Source organism: Lissotriton helveticus, chromosome 4_1 (assembly GCF_964261635.1).
Source record: "Lissotriton helveticus chromosome 4_1, aLisHel1.1, whole genome shotgun sequence".
Taxonomy (NCBI): domain Eukaryota; kingdom Metazoa; phylum Chordata; class Amphibia; order Caudata; family Salamandridae; genus Lissotriton; species Lissotriton helveticus.
Genome location: NC_136063.1, coordinates 488,587,160 through 488,610,042, shown reverse-complemented (window position 1 = coordinate 488,610,042; position 22,883 = coordinate 488,587,160).

The following is a 22,883-nucleotide window of genomic DNA, read 5'->3' as shown; positions in this document are numbered from 1 at the left end:
TTTCTTTAGTGATCTATATACCAAAGGAGAAGTACCTACAGAGGATAGAAGTGAAATCTATGCTGGAAAACATAGACCTTCCAAAATTCTCTCAAGAACAAAGAGATGAGATTAACAAGGAAATAACTAAGGAAGAAGTCATAGGAGTGCTAAAGAAACTAAAGAAAAGTAAGGCGGCAGGACCAGACTCTCTCCCAAAGGAACTGTACAACCATCTATGTGAAGAATTAGCCACCCCTATGACGGATATGTTTAATTATATATTTTTAACAGAGGGATCATTGCCAGACTCATGGAACGAGGCAACAATCAACTTAATACTCAAGCCAGGGAAAGACCCAACGAGAACCGAATCCTACAGGCCTATATCACTCTTAAATACAGACTACAAGGTTTATGCACAAATTTTAGCCAAAAGGCTTGGGGAGGTTGCAGGCTCAGTGGTCCACATAAACCAAAAAGGGTTTATTCAAGGACGGCACATACAAGAATTAACATAAGAGCTCATCACAGCAATAGATATTGCAGCCCATTATGATATACTTCACTCCGTTTTAACCCTAGATGCTGCTAAATCATTTGACAGGGTAAGTTGGCCCTTTTTAACTGCCACCTTAGCGAAGTTTAACCTAGGCGAGACATTCCAAAATGCGATTAAACAAATATACAAAAACCCGTCAGCAAAGGTATTAGTAAATGGAGTATTAACCGATAGTATAACAATAAAAAAAGGAACAAGGCAGGGGTGCCCCTTATCACCGTTGTTATTTGATTTATATATCGAACCACTGGCAGAGAAGATAAAGAAGGAGGCAGGAATTACCTCATTTAAATACCAGGGATGGGAGAAGAAAGTTGCACTTTTTGCAGACGACCTAATGATATTTATGAGTAATCTGGAAACCTCTCTACTCAAAATATATGGAATACTACAGGAATATGGTGCAGTGTCAGGATACGTAGCTAACCAAACTAAAACTGAGATTCTACAGTGGAATAAACAATTCCAAGACCCAAGAATAAAGGAAAAAATAAAATATTTGGGTATCAACATCTTAGTAGAGCTTGAGGAAATCCCAAATCAAAACTTTGAGAGAATACACAAAGAAGTAAAGAAGTAAAGAAGTTGTTAAAAGTATGAGGAGGCCTTCCGTTATCATTTATTGGAAGGTTTAACATAATAAAGAAGGCCATACTCCCGTTTAGTACCATCCCACTTGATTTCAACCACACCCAAATAACAAATCTACAGGGGGAACTCATCAGTTTTATCTGGGTTGCTAAAGGATAGCCTGGAAAAAAATAAGGAGAACAAAAACACAAGAAGGGATAGCCAACCCTGATATTCTTAACTACTACAGAGTGTTTCAATTTAAAAACGTCAGAATATTACTTGGTCATTATGATCTATACCCTGACAATCTAAAAGCCCTGCTTAGCAAGGAAGGAAGCCATTTTCTATATAGGTACGGTCACGCCAAGTATTTTAAAAAAAATAAGACAAGAAAGTCTAAAGGCAGCGATATCACTCTGGTATCAAATGAGAAAGATACTACAAATACCCTATTATAGCAGAAATGCACCCATATAGGATTCCCCAAGAACACCCGAGTGTCTAAAAGATAAATTAGCAAATGTCTTGAAAGAAAATAACATCAATAAATGGGGTGACATAAAAATTCAGAACTCGGTAGCAGACTGGGAAACGCTGAGTGAACAAACTAATGGCACAATATCAAGATTCAAATTTTACCAAAAAAGAAGTTGGATTAAGTAGTAGTAGTAGAAATTCTTTATTTAGATATAACATAGATATCTTTAAAAGAGGGTTACATTATTAACTTCATGTGCAACTTGTTAAAAATGAAGACAGCAAAACAGTCGGTAAGTCAGCCGTAGTGAGAATAATAAAAGAAAGATAAAAACCAAGAAAAAATAAAATAAAATAAAAATAAATAATAATAATAATATAATACAAAAGTTAAAACCTGATATACAAGGAACTTCACTCCTTTTTCTTTACTCTCACTGACTTGTATATCATACATTTAAAAGACGACCCAATTTTCCTAGGGGTACTGCTCGTATTCTTTTCAAATCATCCCTCTAGAAATTTGGCGTGTATCATAACAATCATTAAGTGGTAAAAGAGAAAGAAAATAAGAGGGAGGATTTAACAGGACCTCTTTAACTTAAAATTGCAATATGCTTGCCGAATGAACCTTGTTAGTCTTATATTTAAGTCAGTGTTTTCAGGGTTCAAGGCCACAATAATGGCTTGCCTGCAGGTTCGAGCGCCCAGCCTGTTCCATTCTGCTTTTAGTTTGCACCTGCGTTGGGAGTTGAAGGCTGGGCAAAGGCAAACCACGTGTAACAGTGTTTCGGCTGTTGTACCGCACCCTCTGCATGTTAGATCTTCCGTCGTGCGTCTCCAGGGGGGTAAGTCTTGCAGGAACCGCCAGTCACCCATTCTAATGGCTATAAAGCTACGTTTTAGAAACAGTGGGTATGTGCAGGAGAGATAAGCGGCAGGAACTAGCCGACTATAGGAGTTTACAAGGGCCCAAGAATGGCTCCGTTTTGAAAAAAGTCCTTTGTCTGTAATGAGTGATCTCATTCTTACACATTTTTTGATAGCAGTTTTAAACGCTGTCTGACTAGGGTTAAGAGCCCATAGGTCTCCTGCTGACATTTGTTGGATATAGTCCTTGAAGAGGAGACCAAACGTTCCTCCTGGGTTTTTCTGGGAGATTTCTAGCCAGACTAAGTATTCTAGTGAGTCTGGGTCAGCCTGTCTCAGCTTGTGACACAGGTTAAGGTATACACCAATATGGGAAACGTCGTAGTTTGGTAGCCCCATCTCCAATCTTATCTGTGCGGCAGATGCAGAGGTTGGCAACTGGAGGACCTTTTTATAGATTTTGGTGGTATGTTGGTTTAGGGCCGTATTCAGTTTGCCCTTGAATGTCTCTATCCCGTATGATAGGGTGGGGCCGATTTTCGCTCTCAGGACTTCCAAGAGTGGCGAAAAAGTTGGACCTGAGAGATTTTTCGAAAGCTTAGTTAGAGATACTGCAAGAGTCGTGGCTTTAATTGCTATCTCATGGCGCTGTTTTATAAGGTTGCCCCTTGAATCCAGGTGGACGCCAAGATATTTATACGATTGACCTATCTCAAGGCTTATGTTGTTAAAGGACCACCCACCACCAACATATCGTTTCTTCCCAAAGGGAACTACTTGGGTTTTCTTTAAATTGACTTCTAATTGGTTCGCCAATGTATAACGAAGCAGTGTGTCAAGAAGCCTTTGCAGCCCGACCCTGGTAAGACTGAAAAGAACAAGATCATCGGCGTATAACAGATTGCTAAGTGCCGTGCCTCCCACCTTTGGGGGATGACTATTGGTTTCATCCAGGGTCGACGATAAGTCTGCTATGAACAGATTAAAGAGCAGGGGGGCCAGCACGCATCCCTGCTTGACACCTCTCGTTGTCATAATTTTGCGCGAGAGATGCGTGCCGGACCCTAGCTTCACTCGGACCCAGGTGCGAGAGTGAAGTTGGATAATTGCCTCCAATACTTTGTCAGGGATCCCCCAATTCCTACGTTTTTCCCATAAGGCCGCCTGGGAACCCTGTCAAATGCCGCTTTGAAATCGACAAAGCAGCATAGCACTGTCCTAGATGTTAAAAGAGCTTTATCGACAATGGTTGACACTGCTAGAAGATTTGTCATAGTCCCTGAATTGGCGACAAACCCCGTTTGATTCATCGGAATCCGGTTGTGTTCCTTTGCCCATAGCTTTAGGTCCTCCAGAAGGAGGCCTGCAGAGTGCTTAGCCTCAATGTCCAAAAGAGCAATGAGTCTGTAGTTGTTGGGGGCTGCGCGGGTTCCTGATTTATAAATTGGGTGTATTATTGCACCCCGCCATGATTCTGGGATAGTTGCGGTTCTCAGGGCATAGTTGAATAGGTTTGTTAGGGTTCCTGACCAAAAAGGAATATCAGATTTAAATAGGTTCTGTGGTAGGCCATTTGGGCCTGGTGCGCCGTCTGATCTTGCTTTAGTCATAGTCAACGCTACTCTGTCTTGTGACATCTGAAAGCCCATATTAAGAGGACTTGGCAGCTCAGTGGGTGCACTCCACTTAATGCTGGCCTCGGTATCAGTCTCTCTCGGCGGGCCACCTCCTGTGGGACCTAGATGTTCTGAGGACCTGAAATGATCTGTGAGGTATGATGCCCATTCAGACTCTTTTATATTTGCTGATCCAAAGCTTGAGGTACTCGGGTTGGTGCGGTTAACTAGGGCCCAGAATTTTTTTGGGTTTTTGCTCTTACTCTCCCACACCAATTTGCACCAAAATTGATTTTCGTGTATTTGTTTGTCTTTGATGATCGCCAGCCTGAATGACTTTTGGGCAGCATGATAAAGATTTAAACATTCACTGTTCCCAGGGTGTTTTGCAAGTGACCGCAGGGCGTTATTCCTGGCTTTCTTAAGTACCTTTGACTGTAATGAGAGTTTAAATTTGTAGCGCTGGTTTGTCCTTTGGGCCTGCTGTTCTACTGGAAAACAATTAGTCAGGTGGGTGCACAGCGTCGTCCATGTTACAATGGGGGAGGCATCATGTTCGTTTCCGTTTTTTATACGTTCCATGCATACCTGTAAGATGGACATGCTGATGTCTTCGCTCCACTTGAGGCGCTTAAGATTTTCCGTGTATGTTCCTCGACACGTTGGAGGGGCGGGTTTGTGCTTCACTGGGTTTATGTTAAGAGATATAACCTGAGGCCTGTGGTCACTTTCAGGACGTGGGTGAATACGAAAGTCGGACAAACAGTGAAGCAGATCAGCGTTGCAAATGGTATAGTCCAGATAGGAGTGTTTGCTACCATTTGTCCAGGACCAGTTCCGGGGAGTATCCCCCGCCAACCTACCATTCATTACCAGGTAGCCGACGCTGTAAAGTTTCGTCACACAGATCTCACCCAGACCACAGTGGGCTAGGTTAGTTGGTTTGGTTTGTGTCGCGGCCTCAGTGATGGGGAATAAGAAGGGCCCGTTGATGTCTGCTAGTTCCCCCTGAAATAGATTGGTATTAAAATCCCCCGTGGCAATACAATCTGAGTTGGGATGTTCCGCAGCTATGTCGCACATTATTTCCGTTAGGCGTGCCAGGTGTCCCTTTTTTGTACGTGTGTTTGGATTGATGTATACATTTAAAAGGAAAAGTGGGCGCTGTTTTCGCCATGAGGTAATTTTGACCCCGAGTAGCCAGTCTTCCTCAAAGCTTAGCCGTGAGATTGGGCCTTTTAAATTATTTGATATATATAGTGAAAGGCCGCCTTTGGCATGGCCGTAGCGGCTATCCCTGAGAGCAGGTTTCCATAATTCAATATAGCCGATGACGGGAAATCCGTCTGTAGCCCAGGTTTCCTGTAGGGCTATTACAGCATGTTCGCATAGGAAAGATAAAGTATCAGGGTGCGTGATTTTCTGTTGAAGGCCGCTAATGTTCCATGAACACATAAAAAAGGTGGAATCAGCTTCTGGAGTGGGAGCAGTTGTAGATTCCACTACTAGAAGAGTTGGCACTGCTTGGAGTTTGTAATTATGGGAAGAGGGCTCTACTTCAGAAGGTCAATCTGTGCTTTTGGTTGACAGAATTGCTGGGAGCCATTCCCAGCCTTGACTTGTTTCGACATTGGAGGCCACTGTTGGAGGAGTTTTGTACAGTTCCTCGGATCCTGCCGCGTTTTTTAAAATCGAATATGGTCTTGGATGAAGCACTGGACAGGTAATGCCAGTGTTTCGCGGGGGTGTTGGCTGGATTAATAGGGAGATGGGGTAGCCTGGAGTGGAGTATGAATACACTCTGATGCCCCAATCCCGCAGAGTGGTCTTGTGGTTCAAGAAAGCCCCTGCCCAGCTTGCCGATTTAAATGATACCAGCGTTACCTCAGACGGTTGAGTACCTCTTGGTGGGAGGAATTCGATGGATTCTATATCCTCCGATGCCAGGCCTGCAAGCCCCGGAATTCCTTCCACTAATTTTAGTTGGATTAAGAATCTTAAAGACATGGAAGAAGGCTATGGGACAATAGAGGAAACACTGCAGGAAAAAAGACCATTAAAAAGAAGTCGCCTGCTGGTATTGGGCACTGGTTGAAGAAGGAGAAGAATATTATGATACCGTCAACTGTGGAGGAGCATTTCCAGAGCTCGACATGGCAAACGAATGGCAAACATCTATGAAAACTTGTTGGGAAACAGTAAAATCTGCACCATTGAAAAAAATTACATATTCACAATGCATAGAGCGTACTGGACCCCCAAGAGATTGTCGAAGTTTAAAGGTCAAAGCGAGAGGAGTTGTCCCAAATGCGGAGAACTGGGCACAGACGATTTACACGTGTTTGGAAAATGCCCCCACCTGGAAGAATTCTGGGAAGAAATAGGTAAAACCTTGTCCAAGGCAGTGGGAATGCAGGTGGACGCGAGTATGAATTTGATTATTTTAGGGAAAAGTGGGAAATATGCCCGGGAATCTAAACTAAGGAAAGACCAAGAAAAAATCTTGTTTGTATTAATACTGCTTGCGTGAAGGGAGATTTGTATCAACTGGGTAAAGAATACACTTACAAATGTTAATGAGTGGATAGCTTCAGTTCAAAGAATAAACAAAATAGACAGAAGCGGGAATAGAGGAAAAACAACCAAATTTTGGACAATCTGGGAAAATGATATGGTCAATAGGCAAGAACACTGTTAACACAATTGTCCAATGATTTAAAGCAATGCATTAGATTATTTCAAATGGAAACTTGATCGAGTAGTCAAAGTGACTAGCTCATCCCAGGATCGGAATTGAAATGGACAGAAAGGGGCTCAGGAGAGTACAAGGGGAAGTGGAAATTTTCCACGCACATGCTGTTAATACCCAGGAGTGTCCCCATAAGGCCGGTATCACCAAGAGAACTGAGCACCCGTCACCTCCAATTTCAAACTATTGCTATATGAGGACTTTAAAAAAAAAAAGAGCACCAATCAAAGCAAATCAATAGGCAATGGGGAGCATACCAAGAAGTTACCCAATGACATACAGAGTTGATTAAACGGAAAGGAAAAAAAGACAAAAGCAAGTAGAAATATATGAGTAAATATGATAATAGCAGAACAAAGGAATAGAAAAAGGGGGAAAAGAATATCAGTAATAAAAGAATAGTGTAAACAATTCAATTGTAAGTTACAAGAAACATTGTAGATAAAAGAGCATGACGCACGACTAAGAAAAAATCAGAGAAGAGAATGAGAAAGGAAAGGAAAGGAGAAAAGTGTAAGTTGATAAAGAGAAAAGGCTAAGTATGAGATGAGATGAAGAAAACACATATGACATACTTACAAATATTGCAAGACAAATGTAAGGTGGGGGAGATGAGGCCACACGGGACAATGACGTGTCCAGACTTCAAACAGGAAAGCAGGAAGGACAGCAGAACTGACGGGCAGTACAACAAAGAGACAAATCCTGCAAGGGGAAAAAAGGAGGTTAATAATCATTCAGGACAATTAATCAGAGTAAAAGAGAGAAAAAAAACAGCATCTTCAATTGTTTCAACAAACGAAATTTGTCAACAATATGAAACAAGCATCAAAAGAGAACATAAGCAAGACTAAAACATAGCCAACTACTTATTATTCAATGAGGAATTGTCCATAGACTCTGTACTGTAATAGTTGCGAAAGCTCTTCAATTTCATGGGGTCTTCATATGTAGTAGTCTTATTGTTGATAGTCACCTTGAAAAGACATGGGTGGAAAAGGACATATCCTGCACCCATGGAATGTAGATGTAGTTTCAGTGCCAGAAAATCTCTGTGTCTGTCAACTGTGGGTTTGAAACAGTCTTGAGAAAAAAAACAAGGGATTATCAGACCAGGTATTGTGGTTAATAGCTTTGGCAGCTTATAGAATCTTGATCAGGTCTGTATATTCTAAAAAATATAAAATGCATCCTCTAGGTTTCCTCATGGTAGACGAAGACATAGTATGGGCGGGGCCCAGTCTATGAGCCCATTGAATGTTGAGGAGAGTATCTTGTGGTAGCTTGAGGACCTTTGGGAGAAAAGATTTGAAAAAAGCAATAGGGTCGGAGCCCTCTGAAACCTCTGGTAGTCCATAAATGTGTAGGTTATTTCATCTATTTCTATTTTCAAGATTTTCAACTTGTTTTTGAAGCGTCGATACTTGGGAGTGAAGGGCTTCCATTTTGATTTGAGAAGAGGATAGAGATTCTATGCTCTGTTCCACTGTCGTAACTCGGTCTTCCAATCTTGACCATCTATCAGTTAAAGTTTGTATTTTAGAATTTGTTTCTTCAACAAATGGACAAAGAGCTTTTATTTCCTCCAGTAAATGGTCCAAAGACACTGAGGAAGGTTGTTTGGGAGCAGAGGGAGGATCATTTTTCAGAGTTTGCTTGGCGCTTTAGTGCTACCAGAAGGAGCAGCAATGGTGGATACCATGGTCAGGGGCATAACACAGGCCCCTGCAGCCCCCGTGGTACGGGGGGCCCTCACCCTCCAGGGGGCCCCGTCAGCACCGCACTTCTGCTGGGGAGCTCTAGATTGAGTCCGGAGGGGCCCCTTCACGTACACTGCAGGGGGAGCCCCTCAAGGTTCGTTGCACCACTGACCATGGTGCTCTTAGATTTTGTATTTATTGAGCCCTCCATTGAAATGCAATATAGACGAGACTTAGAACTAGTTGATAAGTTACGTGTCTGAGGCGATGAATGGGAAAGGACTTTATTCAATGTACCCCTACAATTAAGCAGGAAGCAGCTTGTTTAGTGCTATCCAAAATTAAAGAGAACTATTCCTGGTATCGACACCTCTTGTGCAGAAATGACACCTCAAAATGGACCAGAAAAGGATGCGCATTAACAAACCCGCATTTCTCTAACACGAGAATAACATCGACATTTACACACCACTGTTTTTGCACTTAGCAGCAGAGCGCATAATGCGTAACATCTAATGTGCTTTAAGTGGTAACAATTCCTAGGCAACTTAACACCTGTCTGAAATCAGGTCTCACACATTCGGGGTTGAAAGACAGAAACTCAGTGTACAAATGAAAATTTTTTAAAACATTTCATTTTATTTAGTTCATACATATATATATATTCCATGATTTTAAAATGAACATTATAACATGAATTACCTAACCAAACACAATTTGATCATAGTTAAAAATCAATTGTTACATACATTTTCAAAAACAGGGGACAACAGAAAATAAAATAATACAAGGGTCACTGAATCTGAGTAGATAAGGATGACAATCTCTATGCGCGTTTCGGCGTATCCCACACCTTCTTCAAGAGAAACCACTTGAATTTCTGTATATATAAAAAAATAATAAACATACCATATAAAATGCCATTATACATACAATGCAGTACACGGAGTCTGTCACATATAAAGCATAGTGCACATTACAAACTTTTTGGGGTGTTCCAAAAAAACAATAAAACTTCACATTTACAAAATGCCCATAGAATAATACACTAAGCAGTGCAGGGAATGGCAAAGGAAACGCCGCAGAACAGAATGAAAAACCAAGATAAGGCCCCCGATGAGTGGCAAGGATATATATATGGTGCACAGAAACGAGGAGTGGCCAAAATGAGGTAAAGAATCAACAAGTGTCACGTGATAGGAAACATAGGTAATGAGTGCAAACCAAGGTTTAAGATCCATGTTTTAAATGAATGCATTTTCTATATTTTTTAATATGTGTTGCATGGTAGGAGTTGAAGCCTCCTGAACCAAGGTTCCAGGTAATTGAATATACATTCCGTTATGTATTTATATATCAGCTATACGTTGATGGAATATAATAGGTTTCATACATATGTCCCTTTAGATTCCTCATCACGGAGTTTTTACCTTTTTCTTGACACGGTCGTACATCCTCGATTGGGCATTTCCAAGTTAATGACAGGCAACCATCAATCACTTTTGGTAGTTGCTTTCGACCGATGTTTTCATTTAATACAAGTTCTAAAGGTCTTTTCTTGCCTTTCCGTTTTTTGTTCAGTTATAGCTACATCAAGCTCTTGAGCACCTGCAACTAATGAAATCTCATGTTGGGGAGTCACTCATGGACACATCTGTATAAAGGTAGGAGAGAAATCTGGTAGGTCGAAGCAGGCTGGAGCATGTGGGGGTGAAAGATGTTGCACAAGCACCCTCAAACTCTCAGCTGTTGCGACTATTAGAATCGAAGGGGGGAGGGAATGGCTGCTGGATAACGACAGGAAAAGGAGAGGCAGGGATGGGTGAGAGTAAAGAGTCCCAGGATGCTTGTTTCCGGTTCAGGGCTTGGCAGCTTGAGCTGGACTGTTTCCATGAGGCACAGGGTCAAGACTGATTTGCATATAGCTGGGTCTGAACTGAGGTGGTGAAGTGAGCTAAAGAACGATGATGGATTCAACCCAGATCTGTGACTTGCGGTGAGTGTCTGAAAAGGTTCAGCGCTCCGTCCATCATTTCCTTGTGTTTGCTTTGTTCGTAAATAGTTAAATCTTTGAACATGAATCAAACAAATCTTACATTAGGAAAAACCTTTGATCATAACAAAATCACCAGAAGCAATACAGACAGCCATGTACCTATTCAAGACAGGTAAGGTGATACTTAGTTGTCCGTCGGCCGTCAGTCGTTCTTCCCTTCATCTATGTACTGGTGCAGGTGGAACTTCTCCATGGCGGGATAACTGCAAGGAACAGGGTTTTGGATGTGAGAGAAATTCTGGGCGCACTGCTAGGTTGGCGCACAATTGGATGCTTAGGGCAGAAGGTGCGTGCAGATGAGAGGCAAGGCCCTGTAACCTCTAAAGGTGTGTTGTGAAGACACACCAAGTAACGAAACACAAATTCATCGCTTTAACTTACTTTGCCTATAAGTGTGCTGCAGAATTTGTGTTTCTTCTCCATGGCGGGGCCTTGTTAGCAGTCTCCATTCAGTCAGTATGCTGCTGATGTGGGTTTTATCAGGGAACGAGATTTGTCTTGAGCTTGATCTTGGATAAAGGCAGCTGCTGATTGTAGAGCCTGCGCCTTGTCTTCCTGGGTGCAGGCTAACCTCTCGGGGTCCATGCCGCAGTGTCGGGATCCGCTATGGGTACGCTGCCTGCCGCCAAAGGCAAGGAGGGGAGGTTCAGCATTGCATGCTAGTCCGGTCGCGGTGCAAGAGATGTCCATATCCTGCAGTTGGGTGCTGTCCAGGAATAGGTGTAGATCTTCCGGGTCATAAAAGTCTTTGGATATGTCATCCTTGGTGATTCAGAAGCGCTCAGGCTCTAAGAGACCATAATTGATGTCCATTTTGCAGTGGCGGGGTTGGAAGGAGAGGAAGGCCTTGCAGCGGTTGTTGATTTTCCTAGAGAAGTCCACCACCCTGCGGATTTCATGTCTTTCATGCATGAATCGGCCGTGTGAGTGTGCCACTGATAGACATTGCTGTGCCTGTTCATGACACAAAAACCAGGTAATGAGGGGTCGGGGCACGCTGCAGGGCCCTTGCCTGGAGGGCTGATACAGTGGGCCAGTTGCATCTCCAGCGGGGGCTCAAAGGGTATGCCTGTGAGACTTGGGAGGATGTCTCTGAGAAAGGTTTGACATCGGAGCCGTCCATTGGTTCCGAGAAACCAAGAAAGTGAACATTATCCCATGGATTACGATCTTCTAAGTTAATCAATTTGCTACAGAGGAAAATGAGCTGTTGGTCTCTATCCAGCACTGTAGCAAGGTGGCCCCCTACCACTGACATTTACTGATCTAGATCCTCCACACAAGCATGAAACCCAGCAATGTCTGTACGGATTGACTGTTACCTCCGTCAAGGAATAAATGTTGGCGTCCATTCCTTTCAGTCGGCGGCTTCCTGCCGATATTTCTTGCGGGGTGCGGTCCATGGTGTTGCTCTGTGCAGAGGTCGCAGGAGGCTGGGGTGGGATGCCTTCAGAGGGAGTAGATCCCTTCGTGGTCATGGTATGCAACAGCTTAAGGGCTTCCGTGAATAGGAGTTGCCATGCGGGCTTGCCCGTGGGTTTATCAGCTGACATTCGCGTTCGGATGTGGGGGGAGGCCCTGGTTGTCCGCGCTTACGGGTCTGCCCTTGTCACGGAGTGGTAAGGAAGGGAGCTGCAGAGGTCAGCTTCTTCCTATTCGGGAGCACTTGGCACCTGAGTTGGTGAAGCTCCCGTGGTTCAGGAGGTAAGTGGAGACAGATGAGAGATGCCCAACTGCACTCCAGGATTAGGGGTCAGCGAGATGATCCTAGGGTCTGGACTGCTGCTGGTATTCAGATCTCATATAAGCAGAAAACAGAGTTGCATAGGGGTGGCGATAGGTCATGGTGATGTCTGTGAGACTGAGTCTATTGATGGTGATGAGAGGTGGACTGAGTCTCATCAGGATGGAGCCCTGTTAGTCCCTTTCCATGCCCAGGTCTTCCGCGTTGCCCTCCTCGCTGGCAAGCAGTGGTGTAAGGGTGTACAGGCGGTGTGTGACTGAAGGAACAGTCAAGAAAGTCACAAGGGGAAGGTGTAAAGAGTTGGAGATCAACAACGAAAGTCTGTCCGACAGACACTTGTGAGTATTATTAGGTGTGCCACATCCACTTTAGGAGCTCAAATTTTGTCTGGTCCCGGTGCGCTCTTATAGGTACAAAGTTTCTCTGTTCAAATGGGGGGAGGTCGTCGTCCGATCTCCCCTCTCCACCTTGCGGGTGTAATCACTATCTGCCCAAGCGGGTGGTGCGAGGTGCTATGTAGTCGTGCTGTGGAGTGCGGCCCTCTGGCCCCGGCGCATCTCCTCCGGTCCCTGCTCCTGCCTCCAAACATGCAGGAGAGCAGCAGCAGCACTATGGAGCCAGCAGAAGAAAGGAAGCAGCTCTGTTAGTCCAATTTAGTGTTCCCCTGATCCTCTCCCTATCCCCAAGACACGTGGGAGGAGCAACTGGACCTGGTAATGGGTGGGGGGCCCAAGGGAGCCACACTGACCGGGAATGTGGTACGTCAACAAACGGTCCTAGTCAATCAATGCAGGTGGACAGAAGAGCAGAGCAGAGGCCTGTGCCCTACTCTGGGTGCGTCAGAGGGCAGCGTGCAATTCCTCCTGTTATTGCATTGCGGGGTGGGTCCTCGCCAAGCCTTCCAGCATAGGATGGAGGTCACACCGTTGTCAGATATCCCCATGGGGCTCACACCTCCCTTGCAGGAATCGGTTGTTGTGAGGGGGAATGTCTGGAGGTGTGGTGGGGCAAAGATGCCATGCGAGGACCGAGACTTAGAACTCGCCTCTTTGCCCCGTGGGCATGCCCAGATAGGGAGGCTTTAAGAAGAGATCCCTGCATCGACAGGCACCATTCCACCCATCTCATCCATTAGGATGTGTAAACAAGGAGGGGAGGCAGGTTCAAGGTCCCCAGCAGAGTCAAGAAGGCCGTTGTCCCCGGTCGGGCCTATTTTGGAGCGGAGACCTCGACTTAATGGGCCTTTCGTAGCTTGTGGCCAGACCACGCACCTCAGTACCAGGTATTTGAAGGATAACAGTGACCAGAAACTGTTTCCTCAAATCTTTCAATGTCTGATGTATCTGTCACCTGCCGATTGAACACACACCAAGAGACATTTTTCAGCTAGATGTCAGACCCATCAGCGAAAGCGATGGATGTGTTCCTGCAAGTTTGGAACAGGGGTCCTCATTACAATTTTCCTCCCTTTACGATGATTCAAAGAGTAGCAAAACAGATGAAAAGGCAGAAAGCTAAAGTGATTCAGGTGACTCCATCATGGAAATCAAGCATGGTTTCCAGTGCTTGTGGAGACCTGTTTTGATATGCTGATAGCAATTCCGAGGTTTCCATACCTCTCAATGGACCCATTTGACTAGCAACATCCACTTGTGCAGGAGGGTCAGGATGGCATGGAGAATTCCAAGAGTAAATGGAAAATGCAAAGGCCTTTCGCAACAAGCTACAACATGTACCCAACAAGCCAGGTCAGATAGCATGCACAAAAGATATAATTCTACGTGGAGGAGATGATCAGTTTTTTTTGCATCGAAAGGAGTATAGATCCAATGGATAGAGGATTGCATTTCGTATTACATTTTGTATCTGAAATAGTGTCTAATGGATTGGCATATAGCCGAGTTAAGAATTTTCAATTTGCCATTTTGGCACGCCATGTCACTATAAAATGATAACTAATAGCGAACATCCTTTTGTTTGTAAATTGATGCAAGGGATTAGGTTTTCATATCCACCACAACCTTGTTATTCTGAACTTTGGGATGCCATCTTGGTGTTGAGACTACTGGAGAGATTGCCAGACAATACTTATTTTACACGCAAGCAGTGGTCTACAAAGTTAACTACAAAAGAACTTCTCTGTGTTGCAAGATGTAAAGAAAATGGATTTAACAGGTAGAGTGTAGTCTCTAGAAGACATTTTCTGTTTAATTTCTAGACGTACAAAATCTAATTAAAAATGTATTGCTTATCCTGATAATTCTAAATTATGGGTTACGCAATTTTTAAACGTGTCTTGATAGTAAAGGGAAGTTAATAATTGCACTTCAGAAGCCATTTAGGCCAGTGGCTTCAGCAACCTTAGGACGTTGCATTACATGGTTGTTGGCTGAACCAGGAATTGATATATCATGTTTTGGGGCTCTTTCAGCAAGAGGTGCAATGGTATCAAAAGCATACACTGTAGATTCTCGATTGGAAGATATCATTAAACCTGCTGATTGGTCTTCAGAATCAACATTTAAAATATTTTACTGAAAGCCTGTTATGGAGGTTGCTTCTGTTGTTGGGAGACAGCTCTAAATAAGCAAATTGTGAGCCTCCAGTCCCTATATATGAAAACAAATATTCTAGCTATCACATTAAGAATTTTCAATTCTGTTAAGGACACAGAGGCAAGGATTAGCCCATTATTATGAAGTCATGTGAGTTATGCATATGATATGTAATTGTACTAGCAGTTGACAGAGTTTTCTGTTTTAGGCAGCCGCGGTGCGTCCATTGGGGCGTAGGGGCGTAGCCCCACTAAGCCACATGGACCCACCGTCGCGTTGTCAAGAGCTGAGAGCACACAAAAAATATTGAATGATCATCGCAGCGCTACCAATCCGAGACACACCCGACTTATCCGGAGTGCGCAGAGGGCTGGGCCTGCTGCAGCTTGAGTGACAGTCACTCAGCTGCAGCAGGACTGCGCAAGTGAATTTTTGGGCTGAAATCTGCCCGAGCATGCGCATACACTGTACCTGCTGAAGTTCCCCTTAGAGAGAGGGACCAGTCCGACCAGGGGTGCTGCTTTAGACGGGCTGCAGCCCCCGGGGTTGCAAAGTGCAACTGGGCGAGTAGTCAGTGTGCCCCCCTAGCCAATCCTGGCACTGCATGCAGAGCCATGATTGGCTGGTCCACTGCGCAGAAGGGCAGGCAATCTATTATTGGATGCCGCACGTGGGTGATTCATAAAAGGGGGTGGTGATGGACAGAGCATCTGAATTAAGCAGAACACTCCTACCCAGTCAAAAGATCAGGGCTTGATCCATCACCGTTTTTTAGCTCACTGCATCATCCCAGTTCAGAACCTGGCTACATGCAAATTAGTCTGGCCCTGGCCCAGTGCATCATGGGAACAGGGCAGACCAAACTACCAAGCCAATTCTTTACTGGAAAGGAAACAAGCTTCCGGGGACCGGTTTCTGGCATTGCAGCCGTCTTCGGCCCGGCTTGCTTGAATGCTGATGGTGCAGTGAGCAAGGGACTCATGTCTGAGCATACCCTTCCACACCTGTAGTGGCCAAAACGATTCATAAAAGGGGGTGGTGATGGACAGAGCATCTGAATTAAGCAGAACACTCCTACCCAGTCAAAAGATCAGGGCTTGATCCATCACCGTTTTTTAGCTCACTGCACCATCCCAGTTCAGAACCTGGCTACATGCAAATTAGTCTGGCCCTGGCCCAGTGCATCATGGGAACAGGGCAGACCAAACTACCAAGCCAATTCTTTACTGGAAAGGAAACAAGCTTCCAGGGACCGAATTTCTGGCATTGCAGCCGCCTTCGGCCCGGCTTGCTTGAATCCTGATGGTGCAGTGAGCAAGGGACTCATGTCTGAGCATACCCTTCCACACCTGTAGTGGCCAAAACAATTCATAAAAGGGGGTGGTGGCACACTGCCTCAGCCACACTGCATAATGGCCAATCACTGTGTGACTTCATGTGAAGCCATGCAGTGATTGGCCATTTTGGGCCGCGCGCGCTGCTGTGACGCGGTTCTTCTCAATCTCCAGCCTGGGGCTCCCTCGTGCGCAGGCAGGAGATCGTCTGACTCCTGCCTCCCCGTCACGACGACTTTCTGTGCCTGCCCCCCCTGTGTTGTTGTTGTCCCTGGTGCTCCGTTCTCGGTCGTGTACACACAATCAGGTAAGGCCACCACAGTGCATCATATTACAGTAAAAATGATGAAAATCAAATACAGTAGTACATTCCATTTTTAGTAAGACAATATCTGTACTGGCTCAGTCAGTGTAGTGTCCTGCAGCGCCGGGTAGCGTTCCAGCCTACCAACGCCTGCGAGGGCACGTCAGCATGAGCGCGTGTCATCACGCGTGCAAAATAAAAATAAATGGGGCGTGGCCGACGAGTCAGTCGTGAGCCACGAGTTAAGCATATACTGGCTCCCGAGTTTTCATTGATGTTACGGCGCTGCTAATTATCGCGCTAGCGCCAATTAAGAGATCACATTGGTGACGAGGGGCTTATCGACCCCATGCTGCGCTGTGTGCCCCCCCCTCTGCTGTATATTTGGGCCATTTTCGTGAGCTGTGGTGTTCAGGCCCAGGGAGACCACGAGGGCCTCATGTGAGCCTGCTGCTGGCTCATGGTATTGCATGCTGCTGCCAGAGAGCCTGAGAAGCCCCATTTGTGCCTACTATCGTGGGGAACTGCAGAGAACACCAGGAGTAAGCTCTCATCACACCCTGCAGCTAGCCCACGCCGGAGTGCCACGTAAGCCACCACTGAAGTCAGGGCTGTGCACCAAGCAGGCGACCAGCTGAGAAGGAGGGAGGGAGGACCAGCCACTCGAGTTCTACCCGACACAGTCACCACCGACCCCGGCCAGACGCATGCCGGCGCGCCCGAGAGGTGGGTGAGCAGCACACGTGCCGCAGAGCGCACCACGCACGCGCTAAAATGGCACTAAGTCCCGCCATAGAACCATTCGTCGTAGACGGAGCTCCGTCGTCCCTCGCTCCGCGATTGAGAGACTGGGTTGATCGCCTTCAGATCTACTTCGAAGGGGGGGGCACGGCCCGGGAGAAGCGCAGAGCATTACTTTTTCACCTGGGAGGAAAAGATATCCACCGTATTTACAAAACGATAGTGGAAGCCACGCCGAAGACGTACCACACCCTCCTCAACGCTTTAAACGCGCACTTCGAACCTATGGCAAGTAAAGACTATGAGAGGTTCATCTTCCACCAGGCTAAGCAGGAAGCAGAGGAGTCATTGGACGCTTTCCATGGGAGGTTGAAAGAGTTGGCCAGCATGTGTGGATTCCGTGATGAACAGGAAGAAATCCGAGGACAGATAATTCAAGGGTGTTACTCTTCCAAACTCAGAGTCACCATCCTCCAGGAAGACGGCAAGCCGGTAGCGGACATCCTCAAGCTGGGGCGATCCAAGGAACTGTCGCGGGCAAGAGCTTCCCACATGGAAGCAGCCCTCCATATCAACCCATCGGTCCAACCGGTGGCACTGAGACAAAGACCATCGCGTTCTATTTGAGGAAGAAAGTCGAGGAAGAACTGGAGGCGCTGGAGAAACAGGGCATCATCGAGAAAGTCAGTGGAGCCACCCCGTGGGTGTCCCCGATCGTGGTGGCTCAGAAACCGAAACAGCCAGGACAAGTCCGAATCTGTGTGGACATGCGCCTCCCAAACGCAGCAGTAAAGAGTGAACGTCACCTAACCCCAACGATCGCCGACATACTGGGAGAGTTGAACAGCGCGAAATGGTTCTCAAAGATGGACCTCCGGTCGGGGTATCACCAACTGCCACTACACCCGGACTCTCGATATCTGACCACTTTCTCCACGCACGTAGGCCTCCGAAGGTACCGACGCCTCAATTTTGGGATCTCGAGTGCCTCTGAGGTGTTCCAAAACACCATCCGTGAAGTCCTCAGTGGGCTCTCCCAGGATTTTAAATGTGAGCGATGATCTGCTCATCTATGCATCATCAGTTGAAGATCACCATCAGAGGCTGAGTGGAGTCCTACAAAGGATCAAAGAGTCCGGCCTGACCCTACACTGGGAGAAGTGTCAATTCCTGAGAAACAAGATCAGCTTTTTTGGTTATACCTTCTCAGCTCTAGGAATCGCCCAGGACCCCGAAAAGGTGAGGGATGTCCAGGAAGCCCCTGCCCCCACCAACATCTCAGAAACCAGGAGTTTCCTAGGCAAGGTGAACTTTTGCGGACGCTTCGTCCCCGATCTTTCCAACCTCACCAAACCCTTGAGGGAGCTGACAAAGTCCACCACGACGTGGCAGTGGGGCCCAGAACAGGAACAAGCATTCAAAGCCACAAAACGGGCTCTATCAGCGGACACAACCCTGTCCTATTTTGACCCGACCAGATCCACCAACGTCGCAGTGGACGCCAGCCCCTATGGACTAGGAACAGTACTCACTCAACTACAAAGCAATGGAGAATGGGCCCCAATTGCATATGCAAGCCGCTCTTTAGCAGACGCAGAGCAGAGATATTCGCAGATAGAGCAGGAAGCATCGCCATCCACTGGGCCTGTCGGCACTTTCATGTCTATGTGTATGGTCATCCTTTCACAGTGTCGACGGACCACAAACCGCTCATACCCCTATTCCAAGGCTCAGTGTCCAAACCTCCACCATGGATTGAGAAGTGGATACTTCAGCTCCAGGGCTATGACTACCAGGTAGAGTACAAACCCAGCTCGTCGAATCCCGCAGACTACCTCTCGAGACATCCCCGAACGGCCACACAAGCGGAAAGAGAGGAGGCGGAAGATACCGAAGAATACGTCCGGCTGGTACTGGAGAGAGCTCGGCCCCTGCCAATGAGTCTGGAATCTATCATCAAAGCCACCCGGGGAGATGAGGGTCTACAACTGGTTGCCGAGGCTGTCCAAATGAATGACTGCCGCCCGATCCAAGCCACCCTGAACAGGCGGACACCGCAAGCGAAAGGAGCACTAGAGTCCATGATGCGGGTCAAAAACGAACTGTCGGTCGACAGCCGAGGCTGCCTCCTGCGAGGACCACGATTGGTGATGCCCTTCAGCCTAGCTCAGCAAGCCATTGACCTGGCACACCGGGGGCACTAAGACATGGTGAAAACCAAGAGTCGGCTGAGGGCGAAAGTATGGTTTCCGGGAAAGGACGCAATGGTCGAACAGACCGTCCGGACCTGCGCCTGGTGTCAAGCAGCAGAGCCGTCAGATCGCCCTCACCCTGTCATCACTGAGGATAACCCTGAAAGGCCGTGGGAATGTGTAAGCGCAGACTTTGGACATCTTCCCGATGGGCGCTATGCACTGGTGATCATCGATGACTTCACAAAGTATCCAGATGTGGAGATTGTAGGGAGCCAGGCGGCCACGGAGGTCATTGCCAAGATCGAAAAAACCATTGCTACACACGGAATATTCGAGGTGGTCAAAAGAGACAATTTGCGGACTACCTAAGGAGCTGGGGGATCAACCACAGGAAAGTGACTCCCCGCTGGCCCCAAGCCAACGGGGAAGTGGAGAGGTTTATGCATACGCTCAACAAAACAATATGCATTGCCCATGCCGACGGATCACCCGTGGAAAAGAGCCATCTACAGTTTCTTAAGAGAGTACCGACTGACACCTCATCTCACAACCAAGGCAGCCCCCGGTCCGGCAACCATGGGCCGAGTAGTGAAAGACACCATCCCGAACCACCCAAACTGGGTCCCAGCTCGAGTGGATGTGGAGAGAACTCTGGCTAACCGAACCCAATCCAACAACCAAGCCAGCGCCAGAAGACGGGCTAAAGAATCGGACATCCAAGAAGGAGACAATGTGTTCATCAAAGACCGACATCCGGGGAGCAAATTCCAGCTCCCGTTCGAGCACCAGCCCTGGACCGTTCTCCGCCGAACTGGCACTATGGTGACCGCCCAGAGGGGGTCTGAAGTCGTTACCCGCAACATTTCGTTTTTCAAGAAGGCACACCCCGGAGCACCGGATCATCAGGAGCCAGCTTGCTCGACAACCAGGCCCAGCCAATCAACGGATGAAGACGACTATGAACTACCAGAGTGTTGCCCCTGTGGAAGTGAGAACTGAATGGACCCAGACACTCGGCCGATGCCGGAGGCACCAGGGGAGAGCCTGCCAAGCTCTCCCGTGTGGTCTCCGACAAGTGAAACCTTGCCGAGAGCAACACCGTCAGTGCCATCGTCAAGGGGGGAGCATTCCAGGTATAGTCTGCGCCAGAATACAGCACCATCCTCCCGGCTAGCTGACTTCATGGTGTGACCATCCAGAGACTGGAAGCCAAGAGACTGGTAACAGACCCTCGTTGTTTCTATGATGCTGGTTATATTTTGTTCAAATAAAGGTTAGAAGGAATGTAGTGTCCTGCGGCGCCGGGTAGCGTTCCAGCCTACCCGCGCCTGCGAGGGCACGTCAGCGCAACATAAAAATAAATGGGGCGTGGCCGACGAGTCAGTCGGGAGCCACGAGTTCAGCATATACTGGCTCCCGAGTTTTCATTGATGTTACGGCGCCGCTAATTATCGCGCTAACGCCAATTAAGACATCACAGTCAGTAGGCCTTGTCGTCGATGGTGTTTACTGCAGAGATGTGCGTGCGCAGCCAGCTATTTACGGTGCTTCGAAGCCGCGCCAGTGTAAATCAACTTGTTGTTTCCGGAGCAGGCCTACTGTTCCCTGCCTGATTTTGACTGAACTCCCGTGTTTCAGCCCGTTCGGCAGATACCGTTCCTGGATTCAGTCAATCAGTCGCAAGGGGCGGCCTGACCCTGGATCGCCCGTAAGATAACCCAACATGTTGGCATAATGTTTATGCAAATAAAGCTGCAACAACTTTCTCCAACAAAAAACATTGTGTGGTGTCTGTTATTTGGGAAGTTGTCGTGAGCAGGTTGGGGTCTGGGCCGATGTTGGCACTATGACAGGCTGCCCCGGGCCACCGAAGGTGGCCACCTAAGAGGGCGGCCACCCTTAGTGCCACATGATGGCACAGACCCAAAAGAGCGGTCTAGTGTTTGGGGACTTGAAGGGTCCCCACCCCCCCGGTGATGTCACTTCCGGCGGGGGATCGGGCAGCAAGGGGGGGTAGTTTTCTAATACCAATTTTCTTTGTGTTGCAGGCGGAGTTACAGGGCAATCCAACGCAGGAAGGTACAGAAGGGTACCCTCTACAGGAGCACAGGAAGGGTGCGAGAGCAAATTATCCCCAGGGAGATCCTCGGTGGGATCCTGGAGGAGTGACGGCGCACCGTTAGTCCTTCGGGCGGTTGTGGACCTGAGCAACCGGGGGTTGCCTGCAACGCTCAGCCCCCCAGTAGGGGGAGGGGCGTGAGTAAGGGGTGGACTGGAGTTCCACCGGGGGGAGGGGGTTAGACCTTCCCCCAATATTGACAACGCCCCCGCGGCTAACACCACGGGGGGTTTATGGCTCATCATGTGGGCAGGTACCGAGGGGCGGCCTGACCCTGGATCGCCCATAAGATAACCCAACATGTTGGCATAATGTTTATGCAAATAAAGCTGCAACAACTTTTTCCAACAAAAAACATTGTGTGGTGTCTGTTATTTGGGAAGTTGTCGTGAGCAGGTTGGGGTCTGGGCCGATGTTGGCACTAACGCCGGTAGACAGCGAGCGCATGACCTGCCTACTCCTGCGCTGTATAATGGGAGAGGGTAGAAGTGCACTGACAGCCAGGTTGTGGCCCTACGCTGTTAGCGTAAGAGCATAAGGCAGGCTGTGGTTGGACATTACAATCCGGTGCAGCTGCAGGCTCCTTGTCTCAAGCAAGTTGGGGTCGGTGTCGGGGAAGTCAGAGGGAGTTTGTTTATGAACTCGTAACCTCTCACTCTAGGATGTACGGGCCTGGCCTCAGGGCAGAGGCACTCAGTGACAGAATGTTCCAGGCAGGCCACTGTCACGCTAATATGAGGTGTTTAAACTATGTCTGGCCTGCGGGGTTTACTTCAATCCTTAACATGTTGATTGCGGAGCACATGTGGGTCAGGCAATCCGTGCCATTAACCAGCCCAATCAATGTTCCTTATATGGCAACACAATACCACCCATGGCTAGAAAAGAAACGGAAATAATGTCTAGACACCACTATAATGTACCTGATACACTGGAGGTTAAGCTAACCTAAAATATACCATGAGCTGGCATGTCACTAACTGAGGTTCTGCTGCCTCACTTCAGCTATGTGCATTGGGGGTTGAGCAGAACAATGCATTTGACTCGCTCTCTAGTTGCATTTTTCACTGTCATATCAAGATATGTTAACAATGCTATTAAATGTCCTGAGCCCAGTGTTTATGGCCTGACACATGTCTGGTGGTTTGGAGAAAGCACCCTTTTCAGCTCCTCCCAAATGTGAGTGAAAATAGCTTTATTTCGATATATTTCATATCTTTAAAAGCAATATATATATACATTAAAAACACATTAAAATCCAATACAAAAAGCAGCAACATGCAATGTGAACAGAATGCTAAATAGAAAA